The following is an 11533-nucleotide window of genomic DNA, read 5'->3' as shown; positions in this document are numbered from 1 at the left end:
GTGAAGAAAATCCAGATAATTTTACAACTTTTGGTTGTTGTTTTCGAGTAATTATGCACCGGGAGTGCACCAGAAGCATATGTGTACTTTACTCCCTCTCGGGGGCTACAACAAGGAGGCCTGGTGTTGCCATACTTGTTCCTCTTGTGTGTAGAAGGGTTCATATCACTGCTGAAATATTTTGGTGGCAACTAGGACTGATAAATGGACCCCTGTCTCCTATTCTGAATCCTGCAGATACTGAACTTGTGAAGCCTAGTGATCTAGTGAAGGTTAGCGAGCTTATTGATTCAGAAAACTTGAAATGGCGCAGTGATCTGACCAGGTCAGCGTCCATAGCACTAGATGCAACACGGCTATTCTCAATATCCCCCTGTGGAATGGTGGCGGCAAGGACTTCTTTGCTTGGAGTCATGAAAAGGTGTATATACTCTGTTAAATCGGCATACCGTGTTCTAGTGAATCAGAAAGAGAGTGCAACTCTAGATGAAGGGACAGTGACATGAACTTCAGAGACTGAACCACAGATGTGGACAACCTTGTACTTAAGGTTGTGCTGAAAGTCAAGGTGTTTTGGTGGTGGGTACTTCATGCAAATGTATGCATGGCAATGTATGAGGATTTGATGCATACTCTGATCAAATGCTCTCAACCAGCCACTTTTGGGATGAAACTTCGACTTAGCTAGATATTAGTCTACATCGGCTACATCCCCAGACTTGGGCAAAAGAAATCCTTCCATCTCATTGAAGTATCGAGCAGGCCACTACTTGGGATCACGGATCCGCTCATTGCCGAGAGTATGTCCCTACGTGATGGTGTTCTTTTCGCTAAGATTGAGGACTCACATATGTGATCATGGAGATAGACTCCCTGGAGGGGTAAGAGCATCTTCAGTCGCGTCCCCCAAACCGTTCCTCAAAGGGATTTGGGGCATTGCCGGACAAAAAGACGTTCCCAGCCGCGCGCTTCAAAGGCCTTTTTTGCTCGACGCGGCCCAATACGGTGTTCGGCGTCCCGAGCCCGTCCCCGCTACACAGGGGACGCTCCGGGCACGCCGGACACAACGAATGAGAGGCGAGGAGGCGCGGGTCCGACACGTCAACGGCTCGGATGCTCAATCGCCGCCTACGTAGCGACGGCGCAGTTGCCGGGAAGCGGAACCGTCGCATTGGCAACCGCGTCGACCGACGCGCCAACCGCCGGAATGGAGCGCGGACTCCTCGGAAGAGCAACTGCCACTCTCTTCGACTTCTGCGTCGCCGTTCATCCGCGCTCAATAAGACCCGTACGTCGGTGCTTTTGGATCTTCAACCGGCCGCCATTCATCCAAGCTCCCATCCGACGCCTCCAGCGACGATGAGCTACATCTCGGAGCTTCCATCCGACACCTCCAACGAGGGCAAGCCTGCTGGATGGTGCCATTGGTGGGATAGTACCCGGACGCCCAAAAACGGCGACGATTCCCCGCCGCCAGTTGATAGCGCGGAGGAATGGCTGGGCGTGGAGGAGGACGCGGAGGAGGAAGGGTCAGAGGAGGCGGCGGCAGCTCGTGCGAAGGCGGAGGCGGAGGCGGACGCGAAAGCGAAGACCAAGGTCAAAGCCAAGGCGCAGCCGGCGAGCACCGGCGACGATGAGGAGGACACTAGTTTTTCCGACGCGTCGGCCGACACCGCCTCTTCGGAAGAGGTGACGAGCAGTAAGCGCCACCGTGATGACGACGAGGCGGGGCTGTCATCGAAGAAGAAGAAGTAGTTTAAAATAATTTATATATAATTTAATTATGTTTTTTCGAAGTTTTATATGTAATTTGTTTATGTTGAACGATTTGAATATTAGTAAAGAGTTTTCTTCTATCTATTTAAATTATTTTTAATGTTTGGGGACAGCGTTTGGGGGACGCGACTGGGGAGCGACGTCCCCCAAACGCGGCACAAACAAAACACACGTCCCCCAAACGCTCAATCCGACGCTGTTTGGGGGACGGTTTGGCGGATGCGACTGGAGATGCTCATCTCCAGCCGCGTCCCCCAAAGCGTCCCCGAAAGCAATTTGGGGCGCGCCGGATCAAAAAACCGTTCCAGCCGCGTCCCCCAAACCCGAATTTTGTCCGGTGCGCCCCGATACGGTGTCCGGCGCCCCGAGCCCGTCCCCGTCCCACAGGAGACGCTCCGGGGACGCCGGACACACCGAAAAGCGAGGCGGGGAGTGACGGGGCCGACCCGTCAGCGTCACAATAAATTTTAACCTAACCGTCGCCTACCTCGCGACATAATTTATTGGCTTTGCAGCGACGGTGCAGTTCCCGCAGCGATGGTGCAGTTCCCGCAGAGGCGCAGCGACGCGTCCCGTCGCGCCTAGCTCTGCGTGCCGGCGTTAATGAGCGCCACCGCTTCTCCGCCTTCCTCCGACCTATAAAAGGGCCGCCTCTCATCGTCCCTCTCACACACAAACCCTAGCGCCTCTCTCCCAAACCCTAGCCGCCACCATCTCAACAAGACTCGACGCTATGTCTGGTAGAGGCGGAGGCCGACCTCGCGGCCGTGGTCGTGGTCGTGGTCGCGGCAGAGCTGAACGCTCGCTGTCGCCTCCCACGCCGTCGGCTTCATCGTCGGAGATGGACGTGGAGCCGGACGTGCTGTTCAAGTTCGTCCTCGTCCTCAAGGGCGACCCGCGCGGCATCCAGAGGCTGCCGGACTCCTTCGCCGACTACGTCGCCGACGACGACCGCCCGCGCACGATACATCTGCGGGAGGCTGCGTGCGGCTACTACCGGTGGATTATCGACGTGATCTACGACGCGCGCGGCAAGATGTACCTCAACATCGGCTGGGAGAAGTTCGCGCGGCACCACAGCCTCGAAGCCGGCTTCATCCTCCTGTTCTCCTACTTCGGCGACAGGGACATGAGCATCAAGGTCTTCGACGAGACGCGCTGCTGCCGGGACTACCACGGCGACAACACCGACGAGGAGGACGACTGATGATGAAGAGTGTTGTTTCTTCGCAGCGAATACGTGCACGGAAGTTTCTGGATGTTCGCCTCATCGGTAGAACCAACAAGGGCACCATCCTCCCGCTGGATTTTCCAGTTTGGGTGACTGGGTGTGCCCTCGAGTGTTCTTTCTTAGCAGCGAACACAGGAAACCTTCGATGCACGGCCTAGTTAGGTTTAGTTTTTTTTGCAAAATTTTATATTTGTGTCCACCATGGTTTAAACTATGTATTAGTTTGTGGAAAACCATGTTCCAAACTGTGTCTTCGTGTAAACCACGTTCCCAATTATGTATTAGTTTGTGGAAATTGAAATAAAAATGCCAAAAAAGTATTTTAAATGTTTGGGTGAGGCGTTTGGGGGACGCGGCTGGGGAGCGACGTCCCCCAAACGCGGCACGAACAAAACACGTCCCCCAAACGCTCAGTCCGGCGCGGTTTGGGGGACGCTTCGGGAGACGTGGCTGGAGATGCTCTAAGCCTCTTAACAATCGCCACAATTCCTGCACAGTTGTGGGCCCCACTTCTGTTAAAGATTGGAGAGCTAGCTACTTCATTTAGATTTTTACAATTCAATATGTAATGAGGACATCCAATTAGTCAATTACCCAGCTCGCCTTTGAGCGAAGCGTGCTAGCACACTACTTGTGACAGAGAGTTGGATGATCGAAACTCTTACCTTCCTTATCAGCAGCCTGTTAAAGTAGTTGACTAGCTGTATATGCATAGGTCTCTATTCTCTTTATTGTATCCGGTATACACCTCTGTATAGGTGGACTGGCTCCCTGTATGTCTAACCATATATAATGCCATGATGTGGCTCTTGTTAGGGTAACACTGCCCATACGTTTTGATATGGTATCAGAGCACGGTTCTTCCAAACGCATCTAGATCGCCGCCGCCTAGATTGCCCCCAGATCGCCGCGGTCGCAAGCTTGCAGGCGTCATGTCGTCTCCAGCATCTTCCTCTTCGTCGACAAGCGCGGCGGCTCTCAACATCGCCATCTCGGAGAAGCTGACCCAAGACAACTTCCTCCTATGGCAAGCTCAGGTTCTCCCTAAGATTCGTGGAGCCCAGCTATTCGGGTTCCTGGATGGTTCATCGGTGCAACATGAGAAAACGATCAAGACCAAGGACAATGATGGGGCTGAGGTGACAATTCCCAACCCCAAACACGCGCGCTGGGTCGCGCAAGACCAAACCGTTCTAGGGTTTCTGGTCAGGAACATGGCAAAGGAAGTCCTCACGCAGATGGTTGGACTCCCAACGTCAGTAGCAGTCTGGAAAGCTGTGGTGGAGATGTTTGCAGCCCAATCTCAGTCCAGAGTGGTGCACCTCCGCACCAAGCTCAATCAATGTCGCAAGGAAGAAAAGACTGGACAGGCGTACTTGGATGAGATCAAGGGTCTCTCCGATGAGATGGCGACAACTGGTAAACCTATGGATACCGTGGATGTGATTTCATACATCCTTGCTGGACTCGACAATGAGTATGATGATTTTGTTGGTACCATCAATGCCTTGATTAAGCCGCGGAAAGATGTGAGTTTGAGTGATGTTTACTCACAATTCATGACATATGAGTCTCGGGTGGAGGCTCGAACAACTGGTGATGGAGCTTCTGTCAATGCAGCGACTCGTGGTGGTCGCAATGGTGGCCGGGGACGCGGACATTATCAGGATCAGTATCGTGATCAGGAGCAGTACCGTGATCAGTGTGGTGGATATGATCAGTGCAATAACAATTACCGTGGTGGGTATAGAGGTGGCCGTGGCAATGGCGGTGGCCGCAACCCACGGGGAAATCGTCCGTTCGGAGGAGGACGAAGTGATGAAATCTGTCAGGTGTGTGGCAAACATGGACATACTGCTTTGAACTGCTGGAAGAGGTTTCAGTAAAACTACAGGGGTCCCAACAAGTGGCAAACATGATTATAGCAAGTTCACCTGGATATATCTCTTGAAAAATAAATCTGATGTGTTTCAGAAATTTCGTTATTTTCAGCAGCTTGTTGAAAGACACTTTGATAAGAAAATTATTTCTATGCAAACTGATTGGGGTGGTGAGTATCAAAAGCTGAATTCTTTCTTTCAGAAAGTAGGAATATCTCATCTTGTCACCTGTCCTCATGCTCATCAGCAGAATGGCCCAGCTGAGCGCAAACATAGACATATTGTTGAGGTTGGTTTATCTCTCCTTGCCAATGCATCTATGCCACTTAAATTTTGGGATGAGACCTTTCTTAAGGCGTTTTATCTCATCAATCGTTCTTCCTAGTAAATTCATCAATTCTGATACACCCCTTGAGCGTCTCTTTGGTCATAAAGAGGACTACACTTTTCTACGGATTTTTGGTTGTGCTTGTTAGCCAAACCTTCGCCCATATAATAGGCGTAAGCTCGAGTTTTGTTCCAAGCAATGTGTTTTTCTTGGGTATAGTAATCAACACAAAGGCTACAAGTGTCTTGACATATCTTCTGGTCGAGTGTATATTTCTCGTGATGTTGTGTTTGATGAATCTGTTTTTCCGTTTGCCTCACTTCATTCCAATGCCGGTGCATAATTAAGATCTGAAATTATTGTCCTACCAGCCTCTTTTCAACCTATTCATATGCATGATCATGAGGGGAATGATATAAAGTTTGATGTTGATGCTAATCCTGCTAATCACGTTCCTGCTGAGTCGGTTGTGCAGGAATCAGCGCAAAATTCTGCTCGAGGGGACTCCTTTGGTGATTTTTCTCCTTCTGGCACGAATCCCAATGAAGATTCTACCCAATCATTGGGCTCAAATGGTCAGACGCGATCTCCCTCGGGATCGGCGACGCAATCTGCGTCGGATCGCGCTCCAATAGTGCCAGGCGTGGCCCCGTCTCACGTGGCGGCCTCCCGTTTGCCAGCTCCGTCTGCGGATGGTCCCCGCACGGAGATTCTCCCGCCCGATGTACCCTCTCCCGGATCGTCTACGGCTGGTTTGTCCGGATCGTCTGTCTCCTATGGATCGTCTGCGGATGCTGCGCCTGTTGCTCCTGCTGTTTCTGCTCCTGGTCGTCCTCATACAAGGCTTCAAAGTGGTATCTCTCAGCCGAAAATTGTTACCGATGGTCGTGTTCGATATAATCGTGTTCGGTTTGCAAATTATAGCAGCACTGGTGAACCAACTGATATTCGTGAAGCTCTTGCAAATCCTAAGTGGAAGGCTGCCATGGGTGAGGAGTATGGCGTTGAAAAGCAACCGTACTTGGCACTTGGTTCCATCTGGCACTGGTAAGAATGTAATTGACTGTAAATGGGTCTATAAAGTGAAGCGTCGGGCTGATGGTTCAGTTGATCGTTATAAGGCTTGCCTAGTTGCTAAAGGCTTTAAGCAACGATATGTCATTGACTATGAGGACACTTTTAGTCCTGTGGTGAAGGCGGCGACTATTCGTTTGGTGCTCTCCCTTGCAGTATCTCTTGATTGACACCTTCGACAACTAGATGTGAAGAACACGTTTCTCCATGGTGTTCTGGCAGAAGAGGTCTACATGCGGAAGCCTCCTGGTTATGAGGAGAAATTGGGACATGTTTGCAAATTGGATAAGGCTATATGGGTTGAAGCAGACACCTCGAGCTTGGTATTCTCGTCTCAGCTTCAAGCTTCAGTCTATTGGTTTTTCTGCTTGTAAGGCTGATACTTCTCTATTTTTCTACAACAAAGGAGGAGTGTCTATATTTATGCTTATCTATGTGGATGATATTGTTGTTGCTAGTTCATCAGAGAAGGCTGTTGATGCTCTCCTTCATGATCAGGGTCTTGCCTTTGCTTTGAAGGATTTTGGGCCGTTGCATTACTTTCTGGGTATTGAGGTAAATAAGGTACATGATGGTATAGTTCTGTCTCAAGAAAAATATGCAAATGATTTGCTTAATCATGTGAACATGAAGATATGCAAGTCTGTTGATACTCCCTTGTCAGTATCTGAAAAGTTGTCAATGGTTGGTGGTGAGCTATTGAGTAGTGAAGATTCTACTCGCTATAGAAGTATTGTTGGTGCACTGCAGTACATTACTTTGACTAGACCTGATATTGGTATGTCAGTTTCTTCATGCACCAACTACTGTTCACTGGACAGCTGTGAAGCGAATATTGAGATATCTTCGAGGTATTACATCTCTTGGCGGTTGAGTAAGTCACCGTCTACTTCTGTCAGTGCTTTCTCGGATGCTGATTGGGCTGGATGTCCTGATGATAGAAGGTCCACATGAGGTTTTGCTGTGTTTTTGGGGTCAAATCTGATCTCATGGAGTGCTAGGAAACATGCTACGGTGTCTAGATCAAGCACAGTAGCCGAGTACAAGGCACTGGCTAATGCTACAGCTAAAGTTATATGGATGCAAAGTTTGCTGGCTGAATTGGACGTGTCACATGATCAAGTGGCATGTTTATGGTGTGATAATATTGGAGCCACATTGAAGTGGATTATCACTTTGTTCTGCTAATCCGGTGTTTCATGCTCGGACTAAACACATTGAAGTGGATTATCACTTTGTTTATGAGAGGGTGGCTAAGAAATTTTTGGACATACGGTTTATTCCTTCAGGAGACAAGGTGGCTGATGGTTTTACTAAGTCACTATCTATATCACAACAAAGCAACGTTTCGTCGCAATCTTAACTTAGATAAGTTATGATTGAGGGGGAGTGTTAAGTAGTTGACTAGATGTATATGTATAGGTCTCTGTTATCTGTATTGTATCCGGTATACACATCTGTATAGGTGGACCGGTTCCCTGTATGTCTACCCATATATAATGCCATGATGCGGCCTTTTGTTAGGGTAACCCTGTCCCAACCTTCTAGCTGACTGCCCAACGAATGCTTTTGTTTCAATAATGCTCTTTAAATTTCCGGCAAAAATATAACAGAAGCCTGTGTATATTACAGTACTAGTAGTTGAGATCCTTCCTTTTCTATTACTGCTAGTGCGACCGTTTGCTTGGCGTTGACATGTACTCCGTAGTATCTCATTTGAACTGATCAAGCAGAATACAACAATACAGATTAGGTCAATCGAGTAGTATTTTAATTTATATAGTATAAGCACTTAATATCGGGCGGCCCTAGCTGGCGCTCGCGCGCCAGGATTAAATCAAGCGATCGGTTTCGGACAACCCAATTTGGGAATAAAACCATAAAAACGCGTTTTCCCTTTGTGGTAATTGTGGACCACAGAGGTTACGTGCCTTAATTGATTTGCCTTCCGCTCGTGACAATTCCCTTTCCGCTCGTGGCAATTCTCTTTCGTGGCAATTCCCTTTCCGCTCGTGACACAAGTTGGGTTGTCGTACGTTAATTTGCTTGCTGCACGTGGGCAATTCCCTTTACCTGTTCACGTAGTAAAAATATTAACTATTCCCTTATTCTCTTTTTGGGCTAGTGAAATTTTAGGGTTAAAAAAAAGGGAGGGGAGCAGCATAATCCACTTGCAAATGAAATGAACTACGACTTGCAACATGACAATTCCCTTCTTCCGCAATTCCCTTCTTGGTAACATAATAATGTAGGTGTCGGTTAAGCTTCCATATACATGTTGATAAAGACTCAATGGGAGTGTTGGTAACATATGGACTAAGGTGTTGATGAAGAGTTCATGGGAGGGTTGATAAGTAGAGTTGATAAACAAAAAAGGACCACCTTTGTGTACAGAAAAAAGAAAAAAAGAAGGAGGTAACAAGAGAGTAGATGGGTTGGTAAAACATTGAGCCAGCTATTGATGAAGAGTGCATCGGATGGTTGATAAGTAGGTTCCCTTGTTCCCTTAAAAAACAAAAAGGGCCACCTTTGTGTACAGGAAAAAGAAAAAAAAAGGAGGTAACAAGAGAGTAGATGGGTTGGTAAAACATTGAGCCAACTATTGATGAAGAGTGCATCGGATGGTTGATAAGTAGGTTCCCTTGTTCCCTTAAAAAACAAAAAGGACCACCTTTGTGTACAGAAAAAAGAAAAAAAGAAGGAGGTAACAAGAGAGTAGATGGGTTGGTAAAACATTGAGCCAGCTATTGATGAAGAGTGCATCGGATGGTTGATAAGTAGGTTCCCTTGTTCCCTTAAAAAACAAAAAGGGCCACCTTTGTGTACAGGAAAAAGGAAAAAAAGAAGGAGGTAACAAGAGAGTAGATGGGTTGGTAAAAACATTGAGCCAACTATTGATGAAGAGTGCATCGGATGGTTGATAAGTAGGTTCCCTTGTTCCCTTAAAAAACAAAAAGGACCACCTTTGTGTACAGGAAAAGAAAAAAGAAGGAGGTAACAAGAGAGTAGATGGGTTGGTAAAAACATTGAGCCAACTATTGATGAAGATTGCATGGGAGGGTTGATAAGTAGGTTCCCTTGTTCCCTTAAAAAACAAAAAGGACCACCTTTGTGTACAGAAAAAGAAAAAAAGAAGGAGGTAACAAGAGAGTAGATGGGTTGATAAAACATTGAGCCACCTATTGATGAAGATTGCATGGGAGGTTTGATAAGTAGGTTCCCTTGTTCCCTTAAAAAAATCAAAAAGGACCACCTTTGTCTACAGAAAAGAAAGAAATAAGCTGGTAACAAGAGAGTAGATGTGTTGATAAAACATTGAGCCACCTATTGATGAAGAGTGCATGGGAGGGTTGATAAGTAGGTTCCCTTGTTCCCTTAAAAAACAAAAAGGACCACCTTTGTGTACAGAAAAAGAAAAAAAGAAGGAGGTAACAAGAGAGTAGATGGGTTGATAAAACATTGAGCCACCTATTGATGAAGATTGCATGGGAGGTTTGATAAGTAGGTTCCCTTGTTCCCTTAAAAAAATCAAAAAGGACCACCTTTGTCTACAGAAAAGAAAGAAATAAGCTGGTAACAAGAGAGTAGATGTGTTGATAAAACATTGAGCCACCTATTGATGAAGAGTGCATGGGAGGGTTGATAAGTAGGTTCCCTTGTTCCCTCAAAAAAACAAAAAGGAGCACCTTTGTCTACAGAAAAAGAAAGAAGGAAGATTGTAACAAGAGAGTAGATGGGTTGATAAAACATTGAGCCACATATTGATCAAGAGTGCGTGGGAGGTTTGATAAGTAGGTTCCCTTGTTCCCTTAAAAAATCAAAAAGGACCACCTTTGTCTACAGAAAAGAAAGAAATAAGCTGGTAACAAGAGACTAGATGTGTTGATAAAACATTGAGCCACCTATTGATGAAGATTGCATGGGAGGGTTGATAAGTAGGTTCCCTTGTTCCCTCAAAAAAAACAAAAAGGAGCACCTTTGTCTACAGAAAAAGAAAGAAGGAAGATTGTAACAAGAGAGTAGATGGGTTGATAAAACATTGAGCCACATATTGATCAAGAGTGCGTGGGAGAGTTGATAATTGGGTTCCCTTATGGGAGGGTTGATAAGTAGGTTCCCTTATTCCCTTAAAAAACCAAAAAGAACCACCTTTGTCTACAGAAAAAGAAAGAAAGAAGATGGTAACAAGAGAGTAGATGGGTTGATAAAACATTGAGCCACCTATTGATGAAGATTGCATGGGAGGGTTGATAAGTAGGTTCCCTTGTTCCCTTAAAAAACCAAAAAGGACCACCTTTGTCTACAGAAAAAAGAAAAGAAATAAGGAGGTAACAAGAGAGTAGATGGGTTGATAAAACATTGAGCCAGATATTGATCAAGAGTGCATGGGAGGGTTGATAATTAGGTTCCCTTATTTCCTTAAAAAACCAAAAAGGACCACCTTTGTCTACAGAAAAAGAAAAGAAATAAGATGGTAACAAGAGAGTAGATGGGTTGATAAAAACATTGAGCCAGATATTGATCAAGAGAGCATGGGAGGGTTGATAATTAGGTTCCCTTATTCCCTTAAAAACCAAAAAGGACCACCTTGTCTACAGAAAAAGAAAGAAATAAGGAGGTAACAAGAGAGTAGATGGGTTGGGAAAACATTGAGCCACCTATTGATAAAGAGTGCATGGGAGTGTTGATAAGTAGGTTCCCTTGTTCCCTTAAGAAACCAAAAAGGACCAACTTTGTGTACAAAAAAAGAGAAATAAAAACAAGGAGGTAACAAAGAGAGTATATGGGTTGATAAAACATTGAGTCACCTTTTGATGAAGAGTGCATGGGATGGTTGGTAAGTAGGTTCCCTTGTTCCCTTAAAAAACAAAAAGGACCACCTTTGTGTACAGGAAAAGAAAAAAAGAAGGAGGTAACAAGAGAGTAGATGGGTTGGTAAAACATTGAGCCACCTATTGATGAAGAGTGTATCGGATGGTTGATAAGTAGCTTCCCTTGTTCCCTTAAAAACAAAAAGGACCACCTTTGTGTACAGGAAAAGAAAAAAAAAGAAGGAGGTAACAAGAGAGTAGATGGGTTGGTAAAAACATTGAGGCACCTATTGATGAAGAGTGTATCGGATGGTTGATAAGTAGGTTCCCTTGTTCCCTTAAAAAACAAAAAGGACCACCTTTGTGTACAGGAAAAGAAAAAAAATAAGGAGGTAACAAGAGAGTAGATGGGTTGGTAAAACATTGAGCCACC

This window comes from Lolium rigidum, chromosome 3, assembly GCF_022539505.1.
Source record: "Lolium rigidum isolate FL_2022 chromosome 3, APGP_CSIRO_Lrig_0.1, whole genome shotgun sequence".
NCBI lineage: Eukaryota > Viridiplantae > Streptophyta > Magnoliopsida > Poales > Poaceae > Lolium > Lolium rigidum.
This window is presented reverse-complemented; position numbering follows the sequence as displayed.